The sequence below is a fragment of the Hibiscus syriacus genome, unplaced genomic scaffold, assembly GCF_006381635.1.
Source record: "Hibiscus syriacus cultivar Baekdansim isolate YM2019G1 unplaced genomic scaffold, ASM638163v2 tig00110009_pilon, whole genome shotgun sequence".
Lineage (NCBI taxonomy): Eukaryota > Viridiplantae > Streptophyta > Magnoliopsida > Malvales > Malvaceae > Hibiscus > Hibiscus syriacus.
Window position 1 is genome coordinate 2,422,060 of NW_024062561.1, and position 9,729 is coordinate 2,431,788.

At 33.4% G+C, this 9,729-nt stretch overlaps 1 pseudogene; it reads right to left on the minus strand.

Moving 5' to 3' along the window:
• Nucleotides 1–7,247: 7,247 nt before the first annotated feature.
• On the minus strand, nt 7,248–8,698 carry LOC120212245 (annotated as a pseudogene).
• Between the last annotated feature and the right edge of the window lie 1,031 nt (nt 8,699–9,729).

The window sequence follows — 9,729 nt, forward strand, 5'->3', positions numbered from 1 at the left end:
CTAATTTCTGGATCATCCCAGTCTTCATTAGTTTTGAGGTTATACACCTGAGCAGTGGATTGAACCTCCTATTGAGTAGCAGATTCTGTCGGATTCCTTCCTCTACCTCTACCTCATCCCCTCTGACACATTGAAGTAGATCTTTCCGGTTGGGTTGGCTCTTCGGTCCTTAAAGGATAATCTCTCATATAATGCCCTGTTTCCCTACATCGAAAACAAGCTCCTATTTTAACTCTGTATATGCCACCATGATTTCTCCCACAAATCTGACACTGTCTAACTTGACTATGTTGTGCTTGCCCTTTACCAAACCCTAAAGATTAAGTCAATCTAATTGTCATCTGATTTGATCCTCTAGCAGAGGATGCCACCGATTCCGACCTTACTTGAGATCGAAAGCCCGAATCGTTACCTCTCTTGGGTAGTGCAGAACTCGATGAAGCTCTAGTTCTTTTGGATATTTGGGATTTTTTTCTCCCCAAACCGCTCATTCTGAGCTCTTTCTAAAGCTTTAGCATGGTTCACTACATCTTGGAATGAATACAAATTCAGCACAATCAACATCTCTTTCAACCTCGGGCGCAAGCCTTCCACAAACCATTCGCGTGCATCCTTTTCTGTAGGCACTAGTTACGCTACAAAGCGACTTAGTTTGTTGAACTCACACTCATTTTCATACACCATGTGGTTCATTTACTTTAAGTTCGGAAATTCTTGTTTTATTTGTTTGATGAACTGGTCCCCTATATATTTGTGCCGAAATGCTTTTAGAAATAGAGGCCATGTCACACGATCACTTGTCATCCTCAACGTGACATTTGTCCACCATATTCTCGCTTGCCCACGAAGCAAGGAGACTACTCCTTCAAGCTTCTCCACATCAGAATAGTGAAGTCCTTCTAGCATGATCTTCACGTCATTAAGCCAAAGGTCCGCAGCAACGGGACCTTCTTCGTCTTCACCTCGAAACTCTGGAGCTCCTAAACCCTTCAATTCCTTTGCAACATTCATTGTCGGAGTTGAAATAGTAGGAGGATAGAAACGCGCCAATACTGCATCCAACGTCCTGAAGAATATATCTTGATCAGATACATGCACTCCAAAAGGTGCCTGTTCTTCATCTTGTCTGGCCAGGGCAGGTGAATTACTGTTCTCAGTTAATCTCTCATCTCCCGCTTCACTTCAGGAGCTATCTTGTCTGGACATCTAATAAAACATAATCAAATATCTATATTAGCTAAACAACATACTCATTACTCTTATCAGATCATAAGTTCTTACTATTATGTTGGCATGTACACTTTTTATGACACTTGGGACTTTTGTTTATGCCAAGAATCGACTAAACCGTAGCTCTGATACCATTAAATGTAACACCCTCAACCCATATCCAACCCGAATACGAATTCGATGTGTCACATTGACTTTTTAAAGCTTGTGCATTTATAAAATCATTATAAATTTAAACCTTTCATTAACACAAAACTATATTTACATTACAAGTTCAAAACATTACACTTCAATCAAAGCGTACATACTATATGACTTTATCTACATGCCAACACATATAAAATATAAACCAACATACTATGTAAGATCCTTCTGATCTGATCTTTAAATGAGGATATGCTGCTCTGATGCTACTAAGACCGGTCTTCTTACTTTTCTGTACCTACGTGTAAATCACTTACACGCTAAGTCATAGACTTAGTGAGGCATAAATCTAAAATAATGTTTTTCTTATGCATATGAATGTGACATGTTATTCATATAAAATCATCACTATCATTCACAATTTCATTTCATTCATATGACTGACTATGAACAACATTAGTATGAAAACCTATAATGCAATACACACATTTTTTCCATATTATTTATAGGCCCATATATATACTAAGAACTTAAGGTATTCGAGTACATAGAGGTTGTGCACATCTGCTGTCACCACAGCTCGTATAATTCCCACTGAGTGGCATATGAAATTGTACCGAATGACCTGTGAGTATGTCCCGAAGGACCTATGAGTTGTCCCGAAGGACCTATGAAACCCTCGACTCTTGGCATGCCAACTATACCTATAGCTCTCACATTACATCACATGGGCATTAATATTATATTTCATATAACTATGTACTTGTATTATTTCCCTTGTAATCACATATATCATTTGTTTTATCACATTTCCCATGTGCATATCACCATTAATCTCATATCATGTAACATAAGTATTTGAGTACATTCACATAAATCATGTATCGAATCATATGTCAACATATATGACTTATGCATGTTTAATAAAGACTATAATGTATGCATGTTCATAACTACCATACTATGAAATTAATCTAGGAAATAGACTTGTCACAAGTCTTAATTCCTTTGAACTATATCTCTAATATGCACTCACCTATATTTCTTTATTTTTTCCCCGATCGATCTTACTAGGCAATTGTTCCGGAACTTTTTTAGGCTCTGTATCTACATAAATAAAATTTTCAAGATGATTATCAGATGCCTAAACCTTGTAACTTGCTTCTAATAACTTAAACAAATTTAAGGAATCAATATTCTATGTTTCCTTTAGGGGGTATCGATACCCTACTTAAGGTATCGGTACCCTCATGGCATTCTATGATTTTTCGTTCAAGGGGGTATCAGTACCCTCAATACATTATGGATTCTTTTCGTTTGAGAGGGTATCGGTACCTGTTAAATGGGTACCGATACCCCTAGCCCAGAAATGACATTTTAAGCACGAAAAATCACTCTCTTTTTAGCTCAACTCTTCATATTTCACCTCCTTTAATATCCCTAACTTGCATACATATACTTATACTCATTCCTACTCAATAATCACTTCATTAAACTCAAAATCCTATTTTTTATATGACATTCAAGAATCACACTTAATTTCCAACATGTTCTAATTCCCATTCTAACACTTCCTATTCCTTAATTCCATTAATGACAAGTCAAATTTAAGCTTGGAATCTACTTAATACTTTTCTATCAAGATTTCACTTTTGCACTTCTTTTCTTTAATCCTTCCTATTCTTCTCATATTGTTGTTTTAAAACAAATTAAGCTTTCCTTAAGCTTAATTATCACCTAATAATCAAAACACAACTTGAATTTCAACTAATAATCAATTAACAATGAAACTCATCTTTACTTTGGGGTCCTCACGTTTGAAGATAAGGGAAGAAGAAGATATCTCTGGAAGATTAGATTTTTAGCTTCCTTGCCTTCCACGTGGGTTAATATAGCCATAGCCCAAATTAAATTATTTTCCTTTCAAAAAGATCATTTTGTCCTTCAATTTCTTCTTCTTTACACTTCAATCCTACACAATATTTCTCATATAACTCATTAAACTATTCGATTATTATACATTAATCACCAAATTATGAAACTTTATAATTTAATCACTAACCCGGTATTGAGGATGTTACAAGCATAACTTGACTTGAATCAAAATAATTTTATTAAGGGTAATGTCCGTTTATCTTAAAATTATCGCAAAGTGATTGTCTTAACGTATAAGAAAGTTGCTTTCAAAAATTCTAAAAAAAAAGTCTATCCCTTTAAGTGGAATTTTAAACAAATCGATTGATCACTTAAAATTTGGGAGACCGAGAAAAAGATCATGTTCTTTCAATTAAATTCACTGAAAAAAGATTGTTAGATCGAATCTAAGGTTTCGTCTCGATGTGTTTAAATAATTGAACATCCTTATTCTCACTAATGGTCGGTAAAATAATTAATTTATCATATTTGTTTGACATATATGTTTAATTTTTGTTTTATTTTTGCATATGTTTTCATATGATTTCAAAATAACAATACTCATATTAATATTGAATTTTAGGATGAAATAGTAATATCTTTTCATTTCGGTTAGAGTAATAAAGACTATTTTAAAGCACGAGAGATCATTTATTCTCGATTAGAAATAATTCGATTTACCATTTTCTCTCTAATCAATATTGAATTTTAAGACAAAAAAGTAATATCTCTTCATTTCAATTAGAGTAATAAATGATTGTTTTAAGGCATGAAAAGTCATTTATTCTGGATTGGAAATAATTAGATATTATCATTTTCTCTCTTAAAATTATTTTGGGTGTTGTTATTTTGAATTAATACTGAACTTCAGAATGGAATTTTAATATTTCCTTATTTCGATTGGAGTAAGAATCGATTTCTTTCAGGTAAGAGAGATCGATTCTTCTCGATAAGAAATGATTAAATATTATCATGTTTCATACAAAAATTGAAAGAATATTATTTTTAGGGTATCTTAAATTAAACTAGACTCGAACTCATAAATTTCATTGCAAAGACAACTAATTAATCAATTAGGTAATGATTTAGGGCGCTGTGAGGGTGCTAATCCTTCCCCACATATAATCGACTCCCGAACTTGAATTTTGGTAACACATACTGCAAGTTTGTTGTTTTAACTAAAATTAGTATTTTATTAAAATGGAAAATACATTTTTTGGGTGCCGAATCACACTATAATCAAAGATTGTGGCGACTCCTCAAACCATGTTTTATCATTAACCGGTCATCATAAAATTATTTCAAAACAAGACCCCTTGTCCCCCTTCGGAAAAAAACCATTTTGACAGAGAGAAACTGAAGTTTCTGGCTACTAATTTACACTTATATTAAGTATTTTTCATAGTCTTTTTTTGAGTTGTAGGATTGCAAAGGTCAGGGAATAGTTGCAGACTTCGATGGGTGAATTAGCCTGGGCTTAAGCATGGGAATTTCAGTAGGGAAGAAGCGGACACCACACTTAATTTGCACCAAAAGCTTGCAAATCGATAAGTGTGGAATAATTGTAAAAAGTATTTGATCTGTTTCATGTAATGAAAGATAAATGATGTCAGGTTTTGTGGTGAACATTTCAGATGGTCAGTGATTGCATCAAGGTTGCCTCTAGTTTAGAAAAAACTTTTTAATATATTTTGTTTCTCCTTTAGTTGAATGAACTTGTTCTCAAGAGTAGAATACTCGACCTTCTAACCCTCTAGCTTTTTGATTATGAAATTGTAAAACTGCAGTATCAAGCTGCATCATACCCCCCAAAAAACAAATAGATGGAAGTATTAGGAAAAGGTTCAATCCTCGAACGTTGATTGATTCCCTATTTTATTTTTTAATTATTATGGGTTTAAGCTGGAGGAGGAGGAAGAGGAGGAGGAGGATTAACAGAGTGAACTACCAAATGGAAGGTAACTTAAGGGATCTTACTGAAAATGAACTAAAAGTTCAGTGACTATATTACAAGTTTTAAAAATTAGGTGACCAAAATGTAAACAAATAGATGGAAGAATTAGGTGAAGGTTCAATCCCAGAACATGGATTGATTCCCCATTTTTTTTTTTTATTTCTATGAGTTTAAGCTATTGTTGGAAGAGGAGGAGGATTAACCGAGTTAACTGCCACATTAGGTAAAACTCGAGAGGCAATGTAAGGGACCTTACTGAAAACGAACTAAAAGTTTAATAACTATATTACAAATTTTAAAAATTAGGTGACCAAAATGTAAGCCACCTAAAAGTTCAAGGACTATTTATATACTTTACCCTTTAGTTAGTTGTCTAAGGTCTCCTTGTACTTCCCTAGCCTATCCTTTAGCCTTTTCTCCCTCATTATTTTTTGCTTCCACAAAAGATAAGCTATCATCCTTATTTTTTTTATTAGTATGTTCAAACATTTTTTAGTTATTGAAAATACTCGCATTCATATCTATTTGAACTCATAATTTTTAGGGAAAAAATACTTTTTTAACCATTGAAGTAACTTGATGGAATCAAAGTTAAAAGTTTTTTTTAACTTGACTATTCATAATCAAAGAATACGAGACGTTTCAATTTGGTGTAACTTTTTTTTTCTAATTAATTCATGTTGAAAAAAGAAACGTAACATGAGGCAATAAATCCCTGAGCAGCCAATTAATCTAATTATCTTGCTTAATACTCGTTAATTAAGCAGCAATGAAACCTAAAGGCACTCCCAATTACAACATTTTCAACGGGATATTATTATTCAATCATATTCAGAAAACCAATAATTAATGTAGTGTTCCATTATTTCCAGAAATATTGTGAAAATCTTGAACAAAGTTTATTCGTAGAACTCTAATATTTTTAATAATCATTAGAGTTAAGATTCAATTAAATCAACAATAAATGATGCATAAAATTATAAAATACTAGGGTTTGTAATTCATGCTAGAAAGTTTTCTTAATTAGCCAACTACACTGATATGAGATTGAGTAGGGCATGCTGATAATCTGTTTATAAACATTCTCTAATAAAAAGTAATTATTAATGGCAACAATCTGTTTATAAACACTCAAACATACATGATTAATTATACATCCGAAATCTTGAAATCGAAACTAACAATAATGAGATAGCAAAAGTGACTCATAATATGTTCGATCCTGCTCAAGGACACACGCTTATCGAAATGATAACAAAACTTCTTGAATGAGATTGAGGGATACGAATCCAGTTGATCAAAAGGGAGCAAAATATTGTTGTGAACGCCTTAGCTAAGACGAGGCGTGGTAAGTGTATTGAAGAAGAATGGTCATCGAAAACCCCATTGGACGTTGAAGCATGGGTTATTAGAGAGGAGAGCACTAATACCAAATTTGTATTCTTGTTTCCTTTTTAAAAGTTTTCATTGATGTAGAGAGGTGCAACCAGCTGTTTAAGGCAGAATTTAGAAAACTTCCTTAAGCCTAAAGGATACATTATGTATATACAGCTGGAGATTCACATAAATATATATATGTATATACATATATGACATATTCCCACCACCACCTTTCCACTTTAAGGAAAATATATTCTACTGAAACTCATTTTTTTCCAGAAATACTTGATACTGAATACTAAAAAAGAAAAGAAATCGTATTTTTTTGGCACTTTGATGCATTAAACTAGAATGCAACAAGAAAAGATAATGAATGATGAATCTGTGAAGGATTCACATGAACCAAAAAGAATTGAGTTTCTCGAGAACACTAGCCTGGAGTAGAAAAAATCATTTCCTGCAGATTAAATTTACTTATCATAATTTAACTGAATTATCTGAGAATTTATCCATAGCTATGTAAACAGAAACGGGTATATAGTGAAGTTGTTTTTGCATGTTGAATATGAACATGTATGATCAACATGTTCATATTTAACTCTTGAAAAAACATGTATGATCAAAACTAATGATGCATTGGAAAAGGCAAAGCTAAAACTGTTATGCATACTAGGCAAAATAGTTAGATAAAGATTTTTCATTTTTATGATCAAGAAGAAATACCGACACCAAGAAAATTTATGAAAGGAACATCCTCTTGCTGCTGCTGGGAATTGCTCAGTAGTCTAATGTCTGTGAAGTTCATCGACTCCTTCTTCACGTCATTGTTGTTTTCAAGTTTAAGGAACCCAAAAGGACTTGGAACAACCCTCCTGTAGTTTGGGAGACCTAATGCACTGGAATTCCTGAAGCTGCTACTACAATATGCTGAAGCATTTGAATGATGCTTATAGAAAGAATGATCTAAAGTATTTGAGCCTCCATAGCCATTAAATGAACTTTTCCATGATCTCTTCTTGATAATTCAGCTAAAGATGCATTGTTGGAAGCCGTCAATGTCGATGAAGCAAAAGCCCAAGATGGTGAAGAAGTTGAAGATGAGGATGTGATTGAGAAAAACTTAGCTTTACTGGGGCTTTGGGATTCAAAATAACTACCGATTCTCGAGCTAAAACCCTCTTGACATATTGATTTCCTTGACGCAAAACCAGTTGAAATTAGATTGGAATCATTAAGACCATCTTGAAAGCTTCTCTTCCCACAAATCTTGGATTGTTCCCTTTGTTTTCTGGCCATTATAACATGCCAGTGGTTCTTCACTGCATTATCAGTTCTACCAGGAAACAGTCTAGCTATCAGTGACCATTTGTTCCCATGAATACGGTGTGCTGCAAGGAGCCTTTCTTCTTCTTCTTCAGAAAATGGCCTCCTGTTGATTCTAGGGTCAAGTTGATTAAACCACCTCAATCTGCAGCTCTTCCCTTACCATAAGCATATACAGATAAAACTATTAAATGGAAAGGAAAAAGAAAGAAATTGTTCATCCTTTTTGTTTATAATCCGTTTTCGTGAATTATGACGAAGAAGACTATGTAATCAAGTATTGCTTCTTTCTCCTGTATCATCAAAACTTAAGATGTTGATTTATTAGGTAAAAGGGAGATATCTGATAAACGACATCTCTAAAATACTAATAAAAAACTCAATCATAGAGGAAAGGACATGGTCCTTGCTTGAAAATCATGCTTTAGTTCTTCAAGATTATAAAAAAATCAACAACAAAAAATAGTAATTAGTTTACCTGATCTTCCTTGGAGCTTTTCTGCAATAGAGTTCCAGTTTTGTGCACCGAACTGTTCAACAAGTTGCCTGAGTTTTTCATCCTCAGCAGTCTTCCAGTGACCTCTAGGGAAAGTAGTCTTTACATCATCACTGGAAGCTGCTCCGGAATCCTCCATAGATAAGTGATGGAATGAGGATAAGTCTGTCATCAAGCACCACCAAAGGGAAGTGACCAAGAAGAAATAGGAGGAAGGAAGAAAGGAAAATGAGAGAGAATAATAAAGTGCGGTTGGTTTAGGGTTATGGATGGGAAGTCACTTTTATTGGTTTTACACGACAGATTAACCCTATGTATAAAATATAGAACCACTGACTGACCCTTTTCTTGTTCTGCTATTGGCCCATGAACCACTCTATCAATAACTCTCTCCCTCTCTACATATACATATATACATACATACATATAGATATATATATATATATATATCACTATTTCTTATACCATTTTAAGCCAAGTATTACGTTAAATCAAGCCTGGTGATTAGGGCACCTACTATTTTTGTTAAAGAGACAGCTAGCTAACCAGATAGCTCTCCTGGTGCTAAGACTACTTACTTTCTAAATACTTTGATTAATAAGGAATCGATCATGAATTATCAGCTTTAATAAACTTTCATTCGTTTTCTGATTTTGCTTTTGTCATATGCTAATAATGCATGGATGCTTGCACATAATATTAACAATGAACATTTTAGAAACCCTAAGTAGAATCAAAATTTATCTTCTTTTTCTTATACTTGCCTTTGTTTTCCTTTTTGTTTTATACGAAAATGTGCATTGGATTAAAATTTTATTCAAGTTGAGGGATCACTAGAACTCATTAAACGGTAGCGGTGATAAAGGGCGAGTAATTCTTCTTAAAAATTTTGGGTAAAAGCTACATGTATAGGGATTATGTGTGTTTATTGTCAACCGATTAAGAAAATTCCAAATTAGAACGCAATCACTAATTCTCGGATACCATAAAATTCCAAATTAGAATTCAATTAAAACCTAAACCATGCTTTTTATTTGAAGCATTTTAAAGTATGCACATGCACCATCTGAATCAGATGATTCCTAAATTAGGTTTTTAATTTGTTTTTTTTACATGATTACTTCCGATTCCCAGAAACTGCTACCCACCAAACTTTAAAGCTGTCAAAGTAATTGAAAACCCATTTTTTGTGTAGAATGTACGAATTAATGCTCCACAATTAGACTTTGGGTTTTTTGTTGAACAGTCTTTAATATTTTAATGACGATTAGACAATGTCATGAAAAGA